The sequence below is a fragment of the Cucumis sativus genome, chromosome 1 (assembly GCF_000004075.3).
Source record: "Cucumis sativus cultivar 9930 chromosome 1, Cucumber_9930_V3, whole genome shotgun sequence".
NCBI classification, from domain to species: Eukaryota; Viridiplantae; Streptophyta; class Magnoliopsida; order Cucurbitales; family Cucurbitaceae; genus Cucumis; species Cucumis sativus.
Window position 1 is genome coordinate 32,662,625 of NC_026655.2, and position 13,289 is coordinate 32,675,913.

Sequence of the window (13,289 nt, forward strand, 5' to 3'; positions counted from 1 at the left end):
TTTGTTTTTTGGAAGTGAAATAGTGGATTAATGTGAAAAGAGAGGAAAGAAAAGAAGTTGGCGTGAGGGATCCTATTTAAGTGATTAGATTAGATTAGATTAGATTGAATTACTTTATAAGCTAAGGCACCCACACCCACACACACATTCATTTTGTTTGTTTTTTTTCTTTCTTTTTCTTTCTACATTAACATTATGATGTATTTGCATGCGGTGTGAATTACTTTACTTTACTTACTTTACTTTTTAATTTCTATTATTATTATTATCATTATTTCACATTATATCTTATTTATATAATTATACCAAATAGTAATGAAATAACCCATCGTTTTGTGACCATATTTTGATAAATAGGTAATCCCTCCAATGAGTGTGAGTGTGACACTTGACATCAAAACATCTTTCTTCTTCTTTTTTTTTAATTAAAAATATTACATGAGGTTCCAGCCTCCAATACTTATGTTTAATATTCCATAATTAAAAAAAAATCATATTTATTAACTTTACGCTCCAAAAAATACGTAAAACACTTTTTTCGGAAGCGTTTGAAACAAAGTATAAATTATTATAGTTGAATTACAAAAGTACATCGAACGCTAATATATTAAAATATCGGTGTTATATTCTAAATGTGAATTTAAAAAAGTGTTAATATATTATTGATACACCAATATTAATATATGAAGTTGTACTTAAAAATGATTACTGATTAATGTTAGTATACTAAAATACATTAGATTTTGAGGGAGGGTTAATAAACTACCAATACACTACTACTACCACCAATACACACCGCTACTGCTACTACTATTACTAACAACTCAACAATACATTACTACTGCTGTGACTACTTAGTACTACTAGGAGTTATATATATATTATATATAGTTTGTATTCTTACTATGGTACCTTTAGCTCTTTGTTAACAGAACCATAAATAAGCATTGTAAATTAGAAGTACGATATGACCAAAGCATATTTTTCAAAGGAATTAGTCATATATCACACTAAAGGCATTATCATGTCTCCTATTTCAAAATAAGAAGTTGAAAATAAGCATCACTAAAGTACATATTGCATGTTTTACATCTGCCTTTAAACTATAATAATATATATGTATGAGAATGTTTCTTTTATGTTCTTTCTTTCTTTTTCTTTTTCTTTTTCTTTCTTTTTCTTTTTTTTTTTAATGTATGAAGAAGCTTCAAACATTTGATTGATGTTATATATTTTAATGAGTTAAAGTTTTAAGTCTAAATTAGATAGAATGGGTAGACTAAGCTGACTACTACACAGAGGCAATAAAAATGTAGGGTAAAAAAGTTGATGATCCTAAGCCCAAAGATGTGGAAAAATTAGTGTATCAAGTTTGATTTGAAAAACAAATAATTATTGTAACTTCCACGTTCAATTGGGTTTTATTTTGCAAAAAGCATTTAAAAGTATTCGTGTAGTGCATTTAATTAACTGTATAACGTGAGCATCCATGCCCATAAACGACACAAGAGCTTTCAACAATTACAACATCTATACTTTTCTTTGAGACCGATGGCTTAAACTCAAATCCTCACATTTTTCTACTACAAAAAACGACCCCTTTTATATTTTGTTAAATTTCTTTAGAAATTTAAATTTTAATTCAATAATTTATTTTGTAGATTCATCAAATTTAATTTTGTGCTACATTTTGATTGAAATTGGAGAGTTTAGGGGATTTTTACAATGCCTTTAAATTTTCTTTTAAATTAGTGAGTAAATTCAATGTAGAACTGAATGAAGGATAAAAAATAGTTGGTTTTAATCAAAGTCTCAAGTTCTTTAGGACGAAGGATTGATATATGTTAAGATCTAGAATAAAATTTTGCTTTTTTGAATATAAAATAGAAAATACATTTCTTTTTGTTCTTACCGTTAAAATTCTATTAACTCTTTAACAGAACGATGAGATGACTTTCATTATTTGAATGACTAAATTCTAAATTTATCATATTAATTAAATTGATAAATAGTCAAAAAAATCTTAATAAGCTATTCTATAATCTTTTGTGCTAACACGAAAACATAATCAACACATTTGAATCAAATAAACGAAAAAAAAACTTAATTTTGTTTTTTTTTTCTTTTCTTCAAAACTCAACACTCTCATGTCCCCTCCCACGCTCCCACACTGTTTATTTTTATTTTTTTTGAGTCTAAAATGTAGGTTTAATTTGGCTCAAATACCACCTAAGACTCATATTTTCAATTAATTGGATCCAATGGTTAAGTTCATGGACCTACTAAGTTCTAGCTCTTAAAGCTCGCTTATGAGAACTCTCAATAAATAGAGGAATGAAGAGATTGAACATGTAAGTATATCCCAAAATTTTAAGGTAATTTTATTTAATTATCATTAATTAATTGAGTTATATTGTGGGTTTTAAAGAGTAAAGTGAGTTAGGGTGTTGAGGTAATTCAATTTAACAATTAAGAAGATTAGGATATTTAACTTAAAGTTTGTTTTCTCGACGAAGTAACACCCTGGTCGCCTTGTAAGAGAAATTTCAATGTAATTGGAAGGAAAATTGGAAACAAAAATTTTGGACTTGGATAGATTACGAGAACTTCATTGATGTTTCAAAATACATTCCTTCGATACAAAACCATTACACATGTACCTTGAACCTTACTAGGATTTTTATTGCCTCTAGGTACTATATATGCCATGTGATCAGTAGACAGTGGCCACTACCCATATGATCAAGGAGGCACGTAGGCGATCAATGGTGCAAGTTCAACGCAGGAAGTCCTTTGCTAACTGGGGGGAGAGAGACAAAACAAAATATTTGAAAGGTTAGACTAAAACGTTTAGTGAGTGAGGTCTTTTCTAGGTCTACTTAAATAAATCGAGTGGTCAGTTATTGCCAAGTATAGTGGTAGTGAATATGGTAAGTCAATTATTGCATTTTCAATGTAGACACTCATTCAAACGTCAAGGTCTTTAATATCACGATTTGTCAACACTTATAATTTTCCCAAGACTACTTCGTTCATTATTCATTGTAATTCATATCGCAATGTATGCCTCCTCCATACCACATATCTATCTTGCAGAGTCATTTCGCTTATTCAATTACGTTTTTGTACCCTTTCCTCGACTCAAGCGTTTGCCACACTCTTTTGCCAAGTTACAGCTATGTGGAGAATCTCAATACACTTAGCAATTACCATCAATTCCACTATGATAATGTGTCTTTCAATGTCAAATCACACAACAAGCAAAAGACATCTCATACCAGATCACACAGCAAGTATAAAACATCCAAAACATCCTATTACCCGACGCGCTATTTGCATTGGGAGTTGTTTTAGGTATATATATATTGAATTTCTTGTTTCAATCGTGCACTATTCTGTTCGATTCCAATTTGATTTAATTTGAATAAAATTTACAACCAAATTCATAATATGGTCGTCGACGCCATAATTCTACAAGTCCACACCTACAATGACACAAAATTAAGTTTACATATATATATATATATATATATATATATATATTACTGATAATGCAAAAATACGTACTGAAAGTGCACGACTCATGATCCTCTCTATGTGCTCAAGTCATTTCTCCAATCATCTTCTTCATTTGTTTCATTTCTTGGGTCTGCAACTCGAACATCCTTCTCTGCTCTTCAATCATGTGTTTAGCTTCTTCAAGCTCGAGTCTTTGCTATTCTATCAGGATTAAATTAACAGGTTCGACCTCCATAGACTACAAACATGTGATCGAAGAACTGCTAGCACAACTTTTGCGGGACATGGGCCTAGGTCCCCAACCAAGACCTTTTGAGTACCTGACTGTCTACCCAAAACGGTCTCGTAAGTATCGTCCTCAGAGAGTGGCTGAGAACCCTTTTGTGGTGGGCTGGGATTGAAGTTCCAGCATTTGACTTTGCAACAAATTACATTTTATGTAATTAAGTTATGAAGGCATAAGTATAAGTGCAAAATAAGATAAAATCAAGTTTGCACTTACATGCACATCTGTAGCTGCCTGCAAAATGAATTGGCCACTCCGAGTGTGCATTTCTCGAACAACTTCAGACGCTCGACTGACATACCTCGTTTTTTTTTAGAGGTCGTGTTGTTGTTATAGAAATGACATCAACCTACTACTATGATTGTAAGGCTGCTTTTGCATGGAAATATTTGTTAAAATTATGCACACATACTGAAAAATCAAATGAAATAACATACCATTGCAATATGTAGATCATCTCACTTGAAATGCACGACTCATATAGTGATCGCATAGGAAGTGTCAATTTTCTAAACGTCCCACCAATATGTGTGATGGATTGGTACGTGCTTGTTCAGAGTCATACTTTTTAAAAATTTTGTGACAGTCGCCCTTGAACTCGATGAAATATGTAAGAAACTGGACCATCAACCTTGGTTTCATATGGTAGTGAACGATAAGGTGTACCATTATGCTAAATAAGGCAGGAGGAAATATTCTTTCCAATTTGCAAAGTATAACTATAATATATGTCTGCAATCTGTCCAAGTCACTTACTCGTATCATTTTGGCGCACAAATCAAGAAAAAAGCTACAGAGTTCAGTAACAACGGTATACACATTTTTCAGTAAGAAAGCTCGAACACCAATAGGTAGAAGTTGATGTAGCAAAACATGACAATCGTGCATTTTGAGACATGATATTTTCTTTCTTTTTCATTCACACGTCGTGAAATATTATAAACGAATCCATTAAGAAACTTCACTGATTTCAGGTACTTACAAAACTCAACTCGCTCGCTGCTAGTTAATGTGTAACTCGCATATGGCTTAACCAATCTATTACTAACTTCTATCAGGTGTAAATCCTTTATAATTTTCAAATCTTGTAGGTCCAATCGTGCATTAGTGGTGTCCTTGGTTTTTTCTTCAATATTCAACTGCGTACCAACTAAGTTTTCACAAACGTTCTTTTCAATATGCATTACATCTAGTTTGTGACGTAATAATAATCTCGAACACTAAGGAAGTTCAAAGAAAATGCTTCGCTTAGTCCAATTAAGAGCTCTCTTTTTTTTTTCTTTTCTTTTAATGCAGAATGTTTACTCATAGTTGGAAACTCCAACGGATCTAGTTGTTTCATTATTTCATGCCCAGTCATTACTACTAGAGGAGTCTTACACTCTACATTTCCATCATGTGGCCTACTTCTCCACCAAACATGGTTTTTAGAAAGATAGCGTCAATGTCCCATGAAAGATATTTTGTCTCTTATCCGGAAGGATGATCTATCTCCCATACACATGGGACATGTCTAGATACCCTTTTGTACTCCACCCTGATAAGGCACCGTACGTCAAAAATTTATTTATCCTCCACAACAACATTGCGTACAATTGAAAGAAATTATCGATAAGAGAATCATACATACGTAGTCCAAAGGTTCACATAACTCTTTAAGTTCCTCAATCAATGGTCGGAAGTAAACATCAATTTCCCTACCAAGAGATCTTGAACCGGGTATGAGCAATGCCATGAAACAAGTTGACTCTTTAATGCATTCTCAGGGTGGAAAATTTTAAGGAATTAACACCACATGCCACATACTGTACAATTTACTCGTATGACCAAACATATTAAAACTATCTGAAGCTAACCCCAAACGAACGTTCCATGCATCTGAAACAAAATCAGAAAATTCAGGATCAAAATGTTTCCATCCATCCGCATCAGCTGCCATCTTTTTTAATATGTTTGTCATGATGTCATCTCATGTCAGAGGATCCTTCTTGCAATACAAATAAACATTGTAATCTCGGTATCAAAGAAAAGTGGCGCAATACTTATGCATAAATTTTTCTCTTTGTTAGGACTAACCTTATATTGAGACTCACCACAAGTTGGACAAAATGATAAACTCTCAAACTTCTTCCAATACAGGACACAATTGTACTTACAAGCATGAATAGCTTCATGTCCTAGGCCCAAGTCTCGCAATTTTTGTTCGGCTTCATAGAATGAACTAGGGACATTTGTACCACATATTGGAAACACAAATTTTATTAAATCTAACATCATGTCGAATGACTTGATACTCCAACCGTTTAGAACCTTTACATGCATCATCTTAACAAAAAAATTCATGGAAGAATATTCAGAACAACTGGGGTATAGCTCACTACGAGCTTCATTCAATAAGTCCTGAAATATGTTTGTTGTCTCTTCTTCTATATCTACCACAATATTAAACGATATCTCATTCTCCAAAACCTTCCTCTATTTTCTATTCATATTCAATCCAAGCTTGTAAATCATTGAGCATACCAAACATTTAATCTTCTTCATTAAAAGGGTTACTACTAGTTCCTACATGAAAATGGTTACTACTGGTTCCTTCATCAAAAGTGTTACTACTAGTTCTTTCATCAAATCTTTCGATACCTCTGTGCAAGCTCACTGGCTCTCCATGATACACTCATTTTGTATAAGAGGGGGATATTTCAATGGTTAATAGATGTCGCTCCATACCCTCTAATGAGTTCCAATTTGAGTTCATACATCTCTTACATGGACACCTTAGCTTATTCATCCGTAAGTATCAACGTGAAACTTGACAATATCTAAGAATTCGGGTACACCCTCTCGATACTTAACCGATAACTTATTCCTAACTTTCATCCAACCCTTATCCATCGTTAAAGACCTAAAACATAAATATGTTTGATCATTAGTCCTATACTCCTCCTATCAAACCCTAAACTTAATTACTCAATGAATAAGTTATGCCCAATCCTCCCAAATTTTTCACTGAAGCTGAGTTTAAATTACAAAGGCTACCATAATTGTAGGATAACCAGAACAAACTACTAGCTAACAAATTTAAAACTAAGTTTGTGCTAAAAAGAAGAGGCTATCATAGCTACAGGATAGCCATAAGACATCAACAACAAATTCCTAATAGTTCTAACAAACAAAACTATTAAAAAATAAACAACAATCAAGTTTGAGCTAAAGTCCATCATAACTGCAGGATAGCAAAAAGCAAATGATCAATTCAATACAACCCCTTCCCTTTCAAGCTTTCAATACAAACCCTCTCGCCCCCCTCAAGTTTCAATTCATCAACCCCCCTCTCCCCCCTCAAAATTCCACTTCAACCCCTCCCCCCTCCCTCTTTAATTCTCAATTCAACCCCTCAAAACTTCAATTCACTTGTCCCAACGCTGTAGTGCCCGATGTCGACAATGGTGAAGGCACGCCCGACATCAAAAGGACAACATTGGGATAAAGGCAATCTATTGACGTAGAAATTTCTACGTCGGAAGAAGCCCCTTTTTCCGATGTCCCTTTCTTTGACACCTTTGTGTACGTTGGGAGAACTTCGATTCGTTGTAGTGACTTTTACCAATGATAGCCACTAAAGGGTAGAGTAACTTTCAATTTAAGAAATATGTTATCAATTGTTATAGTTAGTTGTTATCTCTGATAGCTTCTATCAGTGATAACTTTCAATTTAATAAATGTGATGTCAGTTGTTATCACTAATATCTTTTATTAGCGATGTTGCTATTAATTGATATTCCTAATAACTATTATAAGTAATTTTTCTATATTTCTAACGTAAAATGATATCACTAACATTATCTATCAATAATAGCAACTCTAAATCATATCATTAAAATGATATTTTTTTTTATAAGTGATATCTCCTTTGTAATCAATTTTGAATTGGTATGGTTTAATTAGGCTATCAATCGATATTTTTTATAGCTATTATCAATGATGTTCTTCTATTGCTATCAATTTTAAAATCTATTAGTGATAGCAACAGAAGGATATCAATGATAGCATCTAATAGTAGTATCCCTAATAGGCTACTGTATATCACTGATATCAATGTAATGTTACTGTAAAGTGATATTGTGGTTGTTTTTTCTTAGCATAAATTAACAAAGAAATAGATCAAATTAGCATGCTATCAATAATAGCTTTGAATTAGTAAGAGCATATTATCCATATGATAGCTTCTATCGCTAATAGTATAAATGAAATTGATATAATTATAACTTTTGTTGAAATAAATTATGAATTTGAGGTGATACTATCAAGATTTATATTATTTAAAAATTTAGTTCAAGTTATCAGTGATAAATTCATGAAAAACATATTGAGATATTAAACATGATGTCATTGATAGAAGTCGTCATTGAGTGTAAGATATTAGTGATAGAAGTCATCAGTAACAACATAAGAGGAAGGAAACTGCAGGGCAAAATTGGTATTTTAACAAATTACCATATGACTGGTAAAAAATTGTCATTTTTGCAAATATTGTTCCCTTGTGATATAGATTATATTTATTTTATAATTTGTGCTATATGATGCAAACTTCGTATTTAAAATTAGAAAAAGAAATAGTTTGAGAGAGAATATGTTTTGTTAGAAACTATTATTCTAATTTAAAATGTCATATAATTATTTAAAATAAAAGTATAAAGTTATTTTAAAGTCTTTCTAAACACATTTTTAAAAGTTTAGAGACTTAAAAGGGTACGTTTCAAAAATTCAAAAACCAAATGAGACTATTCTTACCGACCTTAGGAATGAAATGTACACTTTTAAAACTCAAAAACTAAATACATATATTACTCTCTTACTTTTTTTCAAAATAAATTAAACATCATGATAATATTTAAAACATGAAACGCAGCAAAATGCTTTAAGGACTTTTTAAACTATCATGAAACGCAGCAAAATGCTTTAAGGACTTTTTAAACCTATTTTTAAAAATTGAAAGATTAATGTCTCGTTTGCTAACTGTTTTCAATTTTTTATTTATATTTTTATGTTTTTTAATTCGATTAAACTTTTGTTTATTAAAAACAAAAGTCATATATGTTTCCTACTTGATTTTTTTCCTTTTTTTGCTTTGGAAGGAACAAATGTAACTTTTAAGTTTTTTTTTTCATTTTCAATTTTTTTTAGTTTAAAAAACAAGTGAAATTAGTTATCAAACGCACTTATTTTTTGAAAAATTAATTTTTAAAACAAATGAATTACTATACAAACACTAAACGTACATTTTAAAAATTCAAGAATTAATTATGCCTATTTATAAGATTAAAAATGTATATTTTTAAAACATACGAACTAAACACATTTATATTGTTCAATAAAAAAGAATAGTTTTAAAATCACATATACATCCATCTTAATTATGGACATTGTAAAAAATAATAAAATATTAAAACGTTTTACAAAATATAACAAAATTTACCATCTCACCGTTAATTTATTATAACTAAAGCTTTTCTTTTGTTTTAATTTCGATTTTTGAAACTCGTTAAAGTTACGCGCATTTGACTGAAAGACCACGTGGCAGCCTTTCATTGCACCACTTATGAATTTAGTCAAGCACATCGTTTCTATTTACGAATATCTTATTTTTCAACCCTCTCTCTTTTTTTCTTTTTTTAGTATCTCTTCTAACTAAATCTTCCTACCAAAAGCCTTTTCACATTTTCTTTCTATTTTATCATTTTCTTTTTGTTGGTATAAATTTAGTCATCTAAGTTTTAAAAATTAATATGATCATTTATATTTTATTTATGTTCATTTTTACTCCAGATTTAATTTCAATAGTTGTATAGTTTAATACAACGTTTAATGTTTCATTCCCACACCTTAATTTTTTAACTTGACCTATTAACTTTTATTGATGTAATAATTCTATGATGTCACATCATTTAGATTAATAAATAAATAAAATTATTCTATCCAACTTTTTTTTTTATCAACAATGTGATTGAACTATTTTAGATAGATTGACTAAAATTCTTTTCAGAAAAAAGAAAAAGAAAAAGATATATGACTAAAAATATATGAAGTAACTTTTTTTTACAACTAGTATGTCTTAGTACTATACTAAGCAAAATTGATAAATTTACTTTGTAAACATAATTAAAATGCATTTTATAAATGTGTCATATCCACATTAACATTTTTTTAATGATGTTAAGATAATAAGATTAAATAAATACTTAATTTAAAATTTAAAATGTTTAATTTAAACTTTTTGTAATATTAATTAGAGACGTAGGTGAGAATGATGTCTATGTTTAATTAAAAATATTTAAAATCTTTATGACATAATTTCTATGATAAAATTTAAATATATTTATACTTTCAAAAATTTAGAAAAGTGTTTTTAGTTATAATGTGAATGAATGTGTATAGGACGGGATATTCTATAAAAATGATATGTAAGATGTGTATATGAATTTAAGTGTAGGAATCAAAGTAAAATAAGAATGATTAAAAGTACTACGAAGGGTTGTGAGAGTAAAATATAAATTTTTGTAGGTTCCAACGGTAAAAAGGAAAGAGAATTATTCTAGATCGTTCAATATCACGTAAAAAAAATAAAAGGTTGGTTTTCAAGTTTATAATTTTATTTTATATAAATAATTATGATTTAAATGGAAGTAGACCTTCATTTGACCATATGGTAAAACATATACATGAAACACACATTTTTAAACACAAAGTTGATATTTAGATGCACAAAATTTGTCAATTCAAAGTATTAATGTTTGTTTTTATTATCATATTGTTAGTATATATTCATTTTTCATACAAAAATAATAATAAGTAATATTTCAATTACATTATCCAAATTGAAATTTTTTTTCTAGCTAAGTCAAAAGAATATATAATTGCATAGTTTATTTATTATACTTTAGTTCAAATTTTCCAATAGTGAAATTGAAAAGGTACTCAACTCAACCCCATTTTGGTTACTATCTATGTTTGTTTGTTTGTTTTCTTGAGGAGGGTTACTATCTATGGTTAAGTACTTCACTTTGCACAAATCAATGTGAAAAGTTTCTGTCTTAACCAGTGTGAAAAGAAATCGTACATTATTAGAAAAGAAAGAAAAAAGTAAGCTTTAGTTTATTTTATACCTTAAATATTTCTAACTCTTCACTTATTAATATCTTATTCAAGTGTTAGTTATTTAGAAGTTTTAATTATCAAGTAAATGTTGAACATGCCGTAGTTCAAACTTCAAACTATTTCCTACTTTTTTGCTAGTTAAAATATGTTTTTTTCTTATATACTTTTACTCTTAATAAATTTTAAATTATTTGCTTCTACATTACATATTCTTTTCAAATTTATTATTATAATTTATTAGTCTTTCCAATAATTTTTCATTAAATAACTTTGAATGACTAAATTTAAGATTTACTAAAAGTTTATGTAGATCCAAATTTAATAGTCTAAAATTGAACAATTTTACAAATTATATTGACCAAAGTTACATTTAAATAATTTTTGAAAATTATAAAAATCACCCATAAAGTATAGTATGTAATTGCAATTAAAGTATTCTTGAAATAGTTTCCTTTTTTAATTATTGATTTAAAAGAATGAGAAAGAAAACAGTATAGATAGGCAAAAGTAATGTCACATCAGTAGGAATAAGAAAAAGGAAAATAATAACTAACTGGCCATGATTATAGCTATACAATAAAAACCTATTGATACACAATTCAAAATACAATAAAAACCTATTGATACACAATTCAAAATAATACACTGTTAATGTCACCCCTCAAACGAATGCAGATGTAGGCATGAGTTTGGATCTTAAAAGAAGAAGATGATCTGCAGTAAGAGACTTGGTTAAACAAATCAACAAGCTAGTTTACGGTGGAGATGAACTTTATCAAAGGTCTATGCGAACCACACCTTTTCCTATGGAGTAAAAATCAATCTCTATGTGTTTCGTACGACTATGAAATTAAATGCGCAACATTATGAGCATGCTGCATAGAAAACATATTATCACACCACAATAACGAGGTTTAGTACCAAAATTACAAAGATTTTTCGAACGTTGTCGAAACCAAAATAGCTCAGTAGAAGTAGTTGCAAGACCACAATATTCAACTTCACTCGAGCTTTGAGATACAACTGCATTTTGCAGGGAGATAAATTCATAGACTAAACAAAACAAAATTTTAAATGGAGTTATTGATGTTGAGTTTTATGTCATTAAACTCGTAGATAGTAAATATAATCTGTTGACCGTCATTAATAAATGTTATTTTTGTAGTTTTCAATAAAAGGTTATTGATTATTAGTTTTGTCTTAATAACCTAAATCTAATATACTAACATTCTAAATTGTTTGATAAGTTTTGAACTATATGTAGAGACATATATAAATCAATGTTCGAGATACAGCTTAAAAGGGTCTATAATATTGGAAAAAGCCTTATTATCTTATTCTGATATCACTATGGATACGACTCGCTTTGTATTTGTTACAAATGTCATGATCCAATGCGTTCGTGTAGGTGACATGCAAGCAAGGGCATCCTAGCATAAGACCAGATAACGAAATAGTAACTACTAGATATAACTCCGTTAACTAGTTAGGTTTTATATTTCACTAGGTTGACCTAGATAACTTAGTCTTAATCTTGAGTATACTATGAACTTTTGTTCGTAGTGTACTAGGTTACTAGTTAATGAGTTTGCATAGGTGATGACAGCTCATCAACGTTGCCTTAACAAGCCTCCTATTTCATGGACAATACCAGATGGATACCTGAGGACGTAGGGTGTAAGAAAACTCGCTTATGTTCATTATAGGGTTAGTAGATAAGTTGTTTCCCTTATGAACTAAATCCAAATCTTCAACAAAGGAACCCACCCTCTCTTTGGTTGAAGAGGGATTTGGTTTATAGGTTTTATCTTAAACCAATTGTTCAATAGTAGACTAGTGGGACTTAAGGAACAAGATGTAATTTCAAGGGTAAAATGCTAGTTTTGACCCAATCGAGATTACAAACAACCTGTAAATGATTAACTTACTAATCACTGTTATATCAGATAAACACAAATATATTTATATTAAGGGGAGTGCAACTGCGGGACTTTAGTAGAATGTCTCGTTAGTAAATGAATGTTGATTCGCTAGGTCTAAAAGAGTTTAGCCAGTTAATTTTCTATTGTTGGAGCCCATGATCTATAGGTTCATTAGGTTCCCATATTAGCTGATCATATGGAATTAACTTAAAACAATATGTTGGATTAGTTCGAAAAGTTCATATTAGATGAGGAGATAAACTAACAAGTATATATGATATAGTGGTCGATTTTCAATATAGAGATAGAGCTTTATATTTAAATATGATTTAAATATAAAAAAATATAAAAATGTATAAATGCGGATTCATACTCAAAATCTCATAAATTATGAAGATTATGGAAAT